The sequence below is a fragment of the Canis aureus genome, chromosome 25 (genome assembly GCF_053574225.1).
Source record: "Canis aureus isolate CA01 chromosome 25, VMU_Caureus_v.1.0, whole genome shotgun sequence".
NCBI classification, from domain to species: domain Eukaryota; kingdom Metazoa; phylum Chordata; class Mammalia; order Carnivora; family Canidae; genus Canis; species Canis aureus.
This window is the reverse complement of record NC_135635.1, coordinates 4851850-4864783: the sequence shown is the minus strand read 5'-3', so window position 1 is coordinate 4864783 and position 12934 is coordinate 4851850. Positions and strand designations below refer to the sequence as shown.

The 12934-nt window shown below is 40.4% G+C and overlaps 1 long non-coding RNA gene across 4 annotated transcripts in view; it reads left to right on the top strand.

Annotated features, from left to right (window-relative positions):
• Positions 1 to 11126, top strand: part of LOC144296854 (uncharacterized) — a 44634-nt gene extending 33508 nt beyond the window's left edge. For all 4 annotated transcript variants that reach the window (XR_013363798.1, XR_013363797.1, XR_013363795.1 and 1 more), the window contains one exon: positions 9921 to 11126. This is a non-coding gene — a long non-coding RNA (uncharacterized LOC144296854). The remainder of the gene's footprint in view (positions 1 to 9920) is intronic.
• Positions 11127 to 12934: the final 1808 nt, after the last annotated feature.

Genomic DNA, 12934 nt, shown 5'->3' with positions numbered 1-12934 from the left:
AGTTATCCCTTTCTTATATATGAGGACGTTGTGGTGTAAGGAATTTGTAACCGGCTCAAGGTCAAGCAGTTAGAAATGATGGTACCAGGATTTGAACCCAGGCAGTTTGGCCCCAATGGGTGTGCTTGTCACCATTATGTTATTCTTAGCCTCTATCTCTTATACCTACCGTAGTGCCTGGCCCAAAGATGCTCGATAAATATTCGTTGAGGAATCCCTGGGTGGCTCAGCGGTTTAGTGCCCGCCTTGGGCCCAGGGTGTGATCCTGGAGACCTGGGATCGAGTCCCACATTGGGCTCCCTGCATGGAGCCTGCTTCTCCCTCTGCCTGTGTCTCTGCCTCTCTCTCTCTCTCTGTGTCTCATGAATAAATAAATAAAATCTTTAAAAAATAAAAAATAAAATAAATATTCGTTGAATGAAAACTATGTGGCCCCTGGGTAGCTCATGGTTTTAGCCTCTGCCTTTGGCTCGGGTCATGAACCTGGGGTCCTGGGATGGAGCCTTCCGTCTGGCTCCCTGCTCAGGTGGCAGTCCGCTTCCCCCTCTCCTCTGCCCCTCCCTCTCTGTTCTGCTCTCTCACTTTGTCTCTCAAATAAATAAATAAAATCTTTTTAAAAAAGAAAACTCAGTATCAATAAATGGTGCTAGGAAAATTGGATATTCATGTGCAAAATAATGAAAGTGGATCGTGATCTTACACAAACATCAGCTCGAAATGGATTAAGAACTTAAATGTAAAAAAAAAAAAAAAAAAAAAAAGAACTTAAATGTAAGACCTGAAACTATGATAGCTAGAAAAAAAAATAGAGGAAAACTGATCTTGGCAATGATTTCATGGATATGACACCAAAAGCACAGACAACAGAAGCAGAAGTAGACAAGTGAGACTACATCAAACTAAGAAACTTACTTACACATAGCAATGAAATCTATTGATAGAGTGAAACGGCAACTTACAAAATGGGAGAAAATATTTGCAGACTATAGATCTGATAATGAATCAATTTCTAAAGTGTTAAAGGAACTCCTATAACTCAATAGCAAGAGAACTAATAACTGAAAAATGGGCAAAGGATTTAAGAAGACCTGTCTCCAAAGGAAAGCATGCAGATGGCCAACAGGTATATAAAAAGATGCTCAATGTTACGAATCATCAAGGAAGTGCCAACCAAAACTACAAAATGCAGGCAACCTGGGTGGCTCAGTAGTTTAGTGCCTGCCTTTGGCTCGGGGCATGATCCTGGAGACCTGGGATCAAGTCCCATGTCGGGCTCCCTGCACGGAGCCTGCTTCTCCCTCTGCCTGTGTCTCTGCCTCTCTCTTTCACGAATAAATAAATAAAATCTTTTTTAAAAACCCTACAAAATATCACCTCATGTTAGGATAGCTATTATAGAAGAGCAAAAACAAAGACAAGTGTTGGCAAGGATATGGAGAAAGTGGAACCCTTGTACACTTGGTGGGTATATTAAATGGTGCAACCTCTACAGAGATTCTTCAAAAAATTAAATAGAACTACCATATGACCCAGCAATCCCATATCTGGGTATTTATTCAAAATAATTTTTTTTAATTTTTAAAATTTATTTATGATAGTCACACACAAAGAGAGAGAGAGAGAGAGGCAGAGACACAGGCAGAGAGAGAAGCAGGCTCCATGCACCGGGAGCCCGACGTGGGACTCGATCCCGGGTCTCCAGGATTGCGCCCTGGGCCAAAGGCAGGCACCAAACCGCTGCACCATCCAGGGATCCCTATTCAAAAGAATTTAAATCAAATTCTTGAAGAGAGAGAAGTAGCACTCTCGTATTAATTGTGACACTATTCACAAGATGTGGAAACAAATGTCCACTGGACAGATGAATCGATAAAAGAAATGTGGTATTATATACAATGGAGTATTATTCATCTTAAGAAGGAAGGAATCCTGTCATATGTGACAACATGGACAAACCTTGAGGACATTTTGCTAAGTGAAATAAGGCAGTCATGGAAGGCCAAACACTGCATGATTCTACTGATGTAAGGTATCTAAAATAGTCAAACTACTAGAAACAAAGAATATAATGGTAGTTGCTAAGGGCCAGGGGGAAAGGGATAGGAGTTGGTAATCAATGGCTGTAAAGTTTCGCAACAACTTATGCAAGATGAATAAGGTCTAGAGATCTGTTGTATAATAATATGCCTGTAGATAACAATATTGTGCTGTACACTTAAAAATCTGTTAAGAGGGTAGATCTCATATATATATTTTAAAGGTTTTATGTATTTGTTCATGAGAGACACAGACAGAGTCAGACAGGCAGAGGGAAAAGCAGGCTCCCTGTTAAGAGCCCAACGTGGGACTTAATCCCAGGACCCTGAGATCTCGCTCTGAGCCAAAAGCAGACTCAACTACTGAGCCACCCAGGTGCCTCGAGGGTAGATCTCCTATTAAGTGTACTTACCAGATGAAGTAAAATTTAAGAAAACAAAAACTCAATAGAAGCTGCAAATAGATGACTAAAGCCAGGTTTGTTTTGGGAAAATTAGAATGGAAAGAAGAAAGGAGCTGAAACAGACAAAGTGGAATGCAGGTGGCCAAAATCTGGGCTGAGCCAGGGGAAGGAAAAAAACAGCTGGTAAGGAGAGAAATCGAGGGGTTAGCCCAGGTAGCAGTTTCCAGTTAGAAGCCAGGATGGTTCAGAATAATCCAACAGGTTCAGCCAGAAGTCAACAGAGTTGTGTTGACCTCTCCCCACCTGGCCAGCCATCTTTTTTTTTTTTTTTTTTAAGATTTTATTTATTCATGAGAGAAACAGAGAGAGAGGCTGAGACACAGGCAGAGGGAGAAGCAGGCTCCATGCAGGGAGCCCGACGTGGGACTCGATCCTGGGTCTCCAGGATCATGCCCTGGGCCGAAGGTGGCACTAAACTGCTGAGCCACCTGGGCCCCTAGCCAGCCATCTTAAAGGGCCTCTTGCTACATGAGGCCAATCGTTTGCTGAACTTCTAAGGGGCTAAAATGTGACCCCTGCAGAGTGCTATCAGAGGCTAAAATGGTCCCTGTCTGTTGCCCTCCCAGGTTGTACTTCATACTTCTATCTCTGCCTGGTCTATTTGGGGACATAAGTTAATGAGCAAAAGTCACAGTGAAACTGAGTAAACCACAGTAACCCTGAACAACTTCCAGAAGAGTAGGGGTGGGACAACAGCACTGGTAACATTTCTCTCCCCAGTGTTTTTGAGATTTTGGTGAGCCGAATTTACCTCTTTTTGTCACTAGGTGGTGCCAGCACAAACCCTTGACAATCCTTAATATTCAAGGAGCTGCAATCACCTTGCTTTTGTAAACACCTTTTTGTTTGCTTTTTAGAACAAGTATCTATTATTGCCAGTAAAGTGTTTAATTTCATTAAGGACATGAGCGTGTTTTTGAGTTTTGAAACAGTACTCGCCAGAAAAAAAAGTCACCAGCCTAGATGGTGAATGGCAGGCTCCTCATTAATCCTGGGATCTTTGAGAAGCAAAGATAGGGGTGGGTCTGGTAACGTTACTAGGGACCTAACATGTCTCAGAGCCGAGCGCATAAAGAGGCATTTTAGTTTGATTCTGGTGACTTTTTGAACCTGTGTCCATTTTTCATTTTTGATTGGCCCAGATGACCTGACAATACTCAGCTCCTGGGCTTGGGGCCTAAGTCACCAGCTCCAACACCTCAAATAGCTATAGCAGCACCTAAGAGCATGCTCTACACTACAGCTGGCAAAGTTTTGGGGAGCATGATGCTTATAAAATTGTGGCAGTTGGTGTTCTTGGCAGGTGGGGGATGGGCTAGATGGGTGATGGAGATTAAGGAGGGCACTTGTGATGAGCACTGGATATTAAGTGATGAGTCACTGAATTCTACTCCAGAGTTCTAGTATGTTAACTAACTAGAATTTAAATTAATTTTTTTTTAAAGATTACAAATATAAAGACATGTAAAGTGAGTATCTATTTGCAATGAGAAAATAAATCACAAATTACAGGGGGATCCCTGGGTGGCTCAGCGGTTTAGTGCCTGCCTTCGGCCCGGGACATGATCCTGGAGTCCTGGGATCGATTCCCACGTCGGGCTCCCTGCATGGAGCCTGCTTCTCCCTCTGTCTGTGTCTCTGCCTCTCTCTCTCTCTCTCATGAATAAATAAATAAAATCTTTTAAAAAAAATCACAAATTACACATTTTTTAAAGCTCTGGAATTTTAGCTCAGACAAAAGAAACTTGATCAATATCTTTCCCCAATTTGATAACAAATTTAAATTTACATGACATTGTCAATAACAAATTGTGAACGTGAAAGAGACTTTTCTAAATGATCAAATAATAAAAGGCAAATTTGGGGGCACCTGGGTGGCACAGCCAGTTAAGCATCCAACTCTTGGTTTCAGCTTGGGTCATGATCTCAGGGTCATGAGATTGAGCCCCATGTTGGGCTCCGCACTCCGTGCAGTCTGCTTGGGTTTCTCTGTCTTTCTCCCTCTGCCCCTGCCCCCCTCAAATAAATAAATCTTTTGAAACTTAAAATAAAGGACAAATTTAATCTGCTATGCTAAGAAAAGACTGAATTATCTTTTTTGTCCTCTCTTAGAAAATGGTACTATTAAATCATTGTCAAATGAAGAAGCAATCGAAGAGTATGTAGCCAAAAATGTAAGAAAAAAGTAATATTCAAGTGTGTCTAGCATTTAATTCATCAAACTATTATGGGAGTTTTTCATGATGTTTGTGGTATTTGTCAGCTTTTAAAAATTTTCCTATGCAAGGACTAATCTTAGATATACTCTTCAAATTGACTACATTTACTAGCCAATTTGCCTTTGAAAACCTCATTATAATTGGTGTATTATGAGTTGTTTATTATTTGCCTCGGTACTGGTGATTTGTGTCATCAAAAAATATAAAGATGAGAATTCTGAGAAACTGTATTTTGACAGTTCCCATCAAAGAAGAAAATAATGTATGATATATTTATAATGATATACTGTGTTATTGAGTATATTGCCAACAGAACAAAACTTATTTTGACCAGATGTCAATATGGACAGAATCTTCTGCTTATATTTTTGCACAGCTGACAATTGGAAGAGTTTTCCTCAGACTGTTTTCTGGCTTCATACATCTTCTAAGCTTTGTTTTCTTCCACTCCTGCACAGTTCTGGTACCAGGTTCTAAATGTAGGACACATTTAGATCTTGATTTGAACTCTGGCCATACACCTATAGGTCATAACATGAGGTGAGTCAGCACATGAGTGGATAAGAGACTTCTAGAGTTATTCCTTCAGTGGGTAAAAGTTCAACTATGCATGGAAGTAATTTTAAGCCATGTGAATAGATCCTAAATGGAGTGTATCTCCAACTAAACTTCTCCTTAGCTGGATTCCAAAAAAATGCCTGTAGCCATTCCAGTGCCATCTAACACAAGGGCAAATGTGAAGAAAGGAAAGTCAAAGCAGAAATAGAAGTTTTGACCTCCTGCAGTTAAAATATCTTATTTTTTCAAATTTTACAAAAACAAATGACCTTGCAGACATCTTTCTAGGGCCTTAGAAGTGTTCTATGTGTGAATGAGGACCCTGAAGCTTAAGCTTCATTAGCTCTATGGAAAATTAATCTCTTTCCTGCACAGAACATACACCTAAGAACAGTTAAAATGAAGAGTTGTGTATATATAGAATTAGAAGTATCCAAGTCAGGAACGATTAACATGTATAATGGTTTCTATGGCTTCCTAAGGAACCTTGTGCAGCTGACATCCTGGCCGGTGGTCTAGACCATCCTACCCTCCCTTCTTTCCCTTTCAAATCATGCCCTAGAACCTCTGCTCAGTCCCTGCTCTCCCACCTCACTCACTGCCTCCATCTGGGGATCAGAGGGCCTCAGAACTGAGGTTTAAGCTGGAATCTGTGTATATTTTAAAATATTGAATCTATTTTCTCACAGAAACAATGTTCCAACAAGGAACTTCTGCCTGGACTTTTGGAACACAACCCATCTGTAAATGGAGAACTTACTCCTTATTATAGTTGAGAAATTCTATAATTAGTCCTTGCAGAGTTTTAAACCACTTGGAAATAATAACACAAGATTTATAAATGGAGTGTGCTAGCTGACACACAACCAAGAGAATCCCTATTTTGAACCCCTCATTTTCAGAAGAAGAAATTGAGATCCAGGAGGTAAAGGCAGTTTCTCCAAAGATGGAGCCAAATTAGTCAGGACAGACTAAATGCTGTAACAAATAACCCCCAAATCTCAGTGCCTTACCATAGTAAAGGTTTATTTCTCCCTCGTTGTCACAGTCCATTGTGGGTCAGTGGGGTCTCAAGAGAGGAAGGGCTCTAAATATACTAAAATATATTACATCATACACTTTAAATGGGTGAAGTCTATGTAATGCAAATTATATCTTACTAAGTCTATTTAAAAAAATTTTTGGAAAAAAAAAAAAAAGGCAGCCCTGGTGGCTCAACAGTTTAGTGCTGCCTTCAGCCCAGAACATGATCCTGGAGACCCGGGATTGAGTCCCACGTCAGGCTCCCTGCGTGAAGCCTGCTTCTCCCTCTGCCTGTGTCTCTGCCTCTATCTCTCTCTCTCTGTCTCTCGTGAATAAATAAATAAAATCTTAAAAAAAATAAAAATAGTAAGAAAAAAATTGAACATACATACTTCACATACGTGCATACATTACATGAATGTTCACAGGGCTTTATTTGTAATAGCCAACAACAGGAAACAACTAAAATGTCCTTCAGTAGGTGAAGGGTTAAATGAACTGTGGCAAAGCCATAGTTTGGACTAGTACTCAGCAATAAAAAAGAACAAACCACTGATATATTAAGCAGGTCAAATGGATGTCAAAGGCATTATGCTGGGGCAGCCCCGATTGCTCAACTGTTTGGTGCCACCTTCAGCCCAGGTGTGATCCTGGAAACCTAGGATCGAGTCCCACATCAGGCTCCCTGCATGGAGCCTGCTTCTCCCTCTGCCTGTGTCTCTGCCTCTCTCTCGCTCTGTGTCTGTCATGAATAAATAAATAAATAAATAAATAAATAAATAAATAAATAATCTTAAAAAAAAAAAAAGGCATTATACTGTGTAAAAAAAAAATCCCCCCCCAAATAGAAACTATATGATTCCATTGTATAACATTTTCAAAATGAAACAAAATTATAGAAGATGGAAAGCAGATTAGTGGCTGCCAGGGTTAGGGATGGTAGGGGTGGATGTAATATAAAGGGATAGCTCAGGGAAGGTGTTTGTGACGATGCAGTGGTTCTGTGATTATTGCAGTGACAGTTACATGAATCTACATGTGTGATAAAATGCCACAGAGCTATACAACACACATTCCAATATTAATGTCCCAGTTTGGGTAGGGCACTATAATGATAAAAGATGTAATCATTGAGGGAGACTGGGCAAGGAGTGTATGGGACCTCGCGGCACATATATTTCAAAATAAAAAGTTTTAAAAAATAAGAGGAATTGCTAGAGAATCATTATACAAAGAAGTTATACCCCACTCCCTTTACTCCCTTTACCACCCAGTGCAGGTGTCTGGGTGTGCTCCTCACCAATCCCAGCAGAAAAGTGAAAAAGGTAAAATAGAGGTCTGGTCGGGGGATCACAAGTCCATTGGTGGGAAGATAACCTGCTGTGAACTTAAGTAAGCTTATACATTGAAGGTTGAAAACCTCAGATTTCTTGACCTATCACTTTCGAGATAACTGACAGCCAGGATTATGCCCCTTTTAAAAAAGATTTATTTGCTTGAGAGAGAAAGAGGGGGTGTGAGGAGGAGGGGGCAGAGGGAGAGGGAGACAAAATCTCTAGCAGACTCCCCACTGAGCACAGAGCCCCACACAGGGCTCGATCCCACAACCCTGAGATCAGGACCTGAGCCGAAACCAAGGGTTGGGTGCTTACCTGATTGCACCACCCAGGCACCCTCAGGATTATACCTTTTGGATGAGAGGTTTGGAGAACTTTGTTGGGGACCTGGGCGATACTACCAATATCAGAGGTTCTCTAGGGAAATGGTCCAGCTCGTGAAGCCCACAAAGACAAGCCTCACCACCAGCTCAAAGCTTCAAATCAGCAGCTGAGTACTCATTTATTTTTTTTTTTAATGGAAAATTTCAAACATATGTGAAAGTAGGGGATGCCTGGGTGGCTTAGCAGTTGAGCGCCTGCCTTCAGCTCAGGGTGTGATCCTGGAGTCCTGGGATCGAGTCCCATATCCGGCTCCCTGCATGGAGCCTGCTTCTCTCTCTGCCTGTGTCTCTGCCCCCCCTACCTCTCTCTCTGTCTCTCTGTCTCTCATGAATAAGTAAAATCTTTAATAAAAAAACATATGTGAAAGTAGAGAAAATGGTATAATCTCCATGTACCTCCTATCCAGCCCCAACAATTATTAACCTACAGCCAATTTTCTTTCTTCCATACCTCTGCCCACTGTACCTTCACCCCAATTATCTTGAGGCAAATCCTAGACTTTGTATTTTATCTGTAAATACCTTCATAGATCTTTCTAAAGATAAATACTCTTCTAGCCACAGTACTATCATCACCTATGTATGACACTTTAACAATAATTTCTTAATATCCAGTATATCAAGTAAGTGATAAAATTTCCCTGATTGTCTCATAAATATATATATTTTTACAGTTTGTTCAAATGCAAGAACTACACATGGCTTTTGGTTGATGAGTCTTTCAGTCTATAGTGACTTCTCCCGCTTTGTTTTAACTTAACAGTGTATTTGTTGAACAAATTAGAAATATTGTCCTATAGAGTTTCCCATATTGTGGCCTGTGGAAATCATTTAATATATTTCTTGAACTTTGTATTCTATATAAACTGTTGGTTAGCTCTAGAGTCTTAATCAGATTCAGATGTGGTTTTTGGCAGGAAAATTATTTAAATGGGAATGTATTTCCCATTGCATCCCATGGGGAGGCTACTCTTAAAGTAGGACAGATGACCCTGGATCATCAGACATTTGAAGAAAGTCTCTAATATGAAAGACAGAATCCAAGCAGCCTAGAAACAGAGGAGCAAAGACTGCAGGGAGAAGAAATAATACAAAATCATAAAATATTAACATTAATATTTCTCAAGAAATAAGAGAGGTATTGCATCCATGAAACAAGCTATAAAAAGAATCCAGGTGATGGTTATATGGCTATTTACCACAAAATTCTTTCAGCTTTTCTATATGTTGGGGAACTTTCATAATAAAATATTGGAGAAAAAGAACATTTAAAGAACAAAAAGTCTTGGAAATAAAAAATATAATAGCAGGTATGAAACACTCTATAGAACAGTTGGAAGATAAAACTGAGTCAGTCTTCCACAAAGTAAAACAAAAAAGGCAGAGATAGAAAATGGAAGACAAAAATGGAGTCCAGCCCAGAAGATCTGATATCCAAACATTAGGAGTTCCAGAAAGAGAAAACAGAGGGAACTATCAATCTGTCAAAGAACTATCAAAGAAATAATTCAAGAACATTTCCTAGAGCTGAAGGGCTGACCAGGTGTCAAATATAATGGATAAAGATAGTTACACATCAGAATACAGCATGGTCAATTTTCAGAACACTGAGGAAAAAAGAAGAAATCCCTACATGTTTTTACAAAGGTTAAAAAAAAAAAAAAGGAAAGAAAATCAAAGATTTCATAGGAGGGAATCAAGAATCATAACAGCAGTGGATTTCTCAACAGCAACACTAGCAGCTAGAAGGCAGTGAAACAATGTCTTGAAAATTCTGAAGGAAAGTTCTTTCCAATCTTTCATTTGATACACAGCCAAATGATTAATTAAGTGTGGACACAAAATGAAGACACTTCTAGACATGCAAGAAGCCAAAAGTATTATTTCCCATCTTTTTCAGGAAGTTGTTGGAAAAGATTTTCCACCAGAATCAGTAGAAAACCGAGAGGGGAGAGGTTCGTGGAATCCAGAATGAAGGTTTCCAACAGGGGAGTGTGGTGAGGGGATTGATTCCCCAGGATGGAGCCAAGGGGAGATTCCTGCATAACAGCTGCACCACAGAGCTTTGGAGCAACCAGTGCAGGTTAGAGATGTCAGAAGATTTGGAAAGAGAATATGGTGTCAACAAGATAAAATTGATAGAACATCTAATGTATTTGAACATATTGAGAGGATATTTACCCACTTAAGGTAGTGAAGAAAAGTTATTAATAAAGACATAGGAAAGTACATGAACAAACAACTAACAATGTAATAACTGGTTAACTTCCAGAAAGGCAAAATGTTGTGCAAGAAAGGAAAAGTAATCACCATATACCACATAGTCCAATGGTTGACAGGGGTTACAGTCTTAATATGTAAGCATTGGATATTGATCAGTTCATAATTACTGATATAACCAAATCAGAAGGACCCAGGAAGTGGGTGGAAGAGGGAGAGAGAGAGAGAGTATGTGTGTGTATGTGTTTGCATACACTTGACTTCCATCTCTCTGTTTGTTTTGAATACTTTCTGTATTTTCCTCTGACTGCCCTTTTATTTTCTTCAAACTAATATATTTTGCATGCTTTCAATAATGCACACGTATTAGTTTTATAGTCAGAAAAAAAGAACCCAACACAGCTTATTACAAATAAAGGTCAGGAATGATGTATCCAAGCATCCTCAGCTCCCCTTTTTAATTCACTATGGACTTAGCATCTGTAAATTTTTCTAAATGTTATTCGAACCTACTTGTGTTTTCAGCATGTACCACTGCTTCAGCATAATGAGTTTCATAAGGTCACCCTGCAAAGTATTCTTTCATAGAATCATAGAATCCTACCTTTTCAGTTATTATCTTTCAAATCCAAGGTGTTCCCTACAGTCAAGGGTTTTGTAAGGTGTATTTAGGACAATGGGGCTCAGGCAAGGTCTGTGAAGGGAACAGAAGCCTGGGGTGCTTTGGGGTTAGTGGAGGCAGAGGAGCTGGTGAAGAAGCCAAAAAGAGGAGATGAAGAACCACCCTCTCTCCCACACACAGAGGAAGACAGATCTAACTCGCTGGCTCCCTGGTGCCTACAGAATGAAGTCCAAAGTCCTTAAATAAAGGCTTTTGAAACATGAATATGCAAATGAGTCACTTGAACCTCTGGTTAAAATGCAGATTCTGATTCAGGAGATCTGGGGTCTGCATTTCTTTCTTTAAGAGAGAAGGAGAGTGTGTGTGCTTGAGAATGAGGGGGTGAGGGGCAGAGGGAAAGAGAATCTCAGGCAGGCTCCATGGTCAGCACGGAGCCTGACCTGGGCCTCCATCTCTCTATCCCGAGATCATGACCTGAGCTGAAATCAAAAGAGTCAGATGCTTAACCCACTAAGCTACCCAAGCGTCCCTGGGATCTGCTTTTCTGACCAGCTCCCAGATGATGCCAAGGCAGTTTCCCATGGACTGTTCTGAGTGCCTAATGATCCAAAAGGTCCTCTAAAAACTGACCTCCTACCTGTTTCTTCAGCTTCATCTCCAGTACCCACTCCCCACCCCATGCTAAGGTCTCTATTGCAGTCATGCTGAACTACTTACTCAAGGTACCTAATGTGCTGGGTGGGAGCTCCATGTCCTTGCACAGGCTGTTCCCTGTGCCTGGAATCTACCCTCCCCCAAACCCCGCTCCCCCCACAATTTGTACTTTCCTGAGACACAGCTTATGTGTGTCCTCTTTTATGAGACATCACCACCTACTCTTCTTCAGAAAGAGTATTTCCCTCCCTCGACCTAGATATGTGCCTATTACTGCCGTTAGCATACAAGATTACAAGTTTTGATTTACTCTGAACTTATTAAAGAAAGTGACCGTGTCCTGTCTGTCTTTTGTATCCCCAGCATCTGGCACAGTGCTGACAGCTAAATAAATGCCACCTAACCAAATAATGCTTGTTTTATAAAGACAATGTACAGTTTTACAAAGAGGACAAAGAAAGTAAGACTAGGAAAGGATACTCAATGCACCAAGTAGGTGTATTACCAGTTTCCTTTTGCATCTGCCTTTTCTTTCTCCTCTCCTTTCCAATCATCTTTCCCTCTTTTTTCTCTATTTATTATTTGAATTTTTTAAAAGATTTATTTATGTATGGGGGTGAGGGGCAGAGGCAGAGAAAGAGAGAACCTCAGTCAGACTCCCTGTTGAGGGCAGAGCCCACCGAAGGGCTTGATCCCACGACCCTGAGATCACGACCTGAGCCAAAATCAAGAGTCAGCTGGCTAACCCACTGAGCCACCCAGGCACCCCTATTCTTTGAATTTTTCATTTTAGTATATTTCATTATACAAATTATATAATTTTTCAGTATAGAAAAATTAGCAAATCTAGATAAGCCAGAAGAAAAGACTTGATGTCTTATTCACCACCTGGAGATAATCACAATTAACTTTTTTTTTTTTGTAATTAGAGAGTGAGAGAGAGATCACAGAGGGAGAGGGAGAAGCAGACTCACTGCCAAGCAGAGAGCCCCATGTGGGGCTCCATCCCAGGACTCCAAGATCATGACCTGAGCTGAAGGCAGTCATACACTTAACCCACTGAGCCACCCAGGTGCCCCACAATTAATATTTTTTAAAGATTTTATTTATTTATTTATTTATTTATTTATTTATTTATTTAAGAGAGAGAGAGAGAATGAGCCAGTGGGGAGGGGCAGAGGGAGAGGGAGAAGTAGGCTCCCTGTTGAGCAGGGAGCCCAGCTTAGGGCTCAAACCCAAGACCCTGGGATCATGACCTGAGCCAAAGGCAGACACTTAACCCACTGAGCCACCTAGGCGCCCCACAAGTAACATTTTAATGTATATCCATCCAGATTTTTTTCTTATTCATAAGTACACATAAAATGCACGTATGTATCTGTATATTTAGTCAACATTAAACAAATTAACTTTTAAAA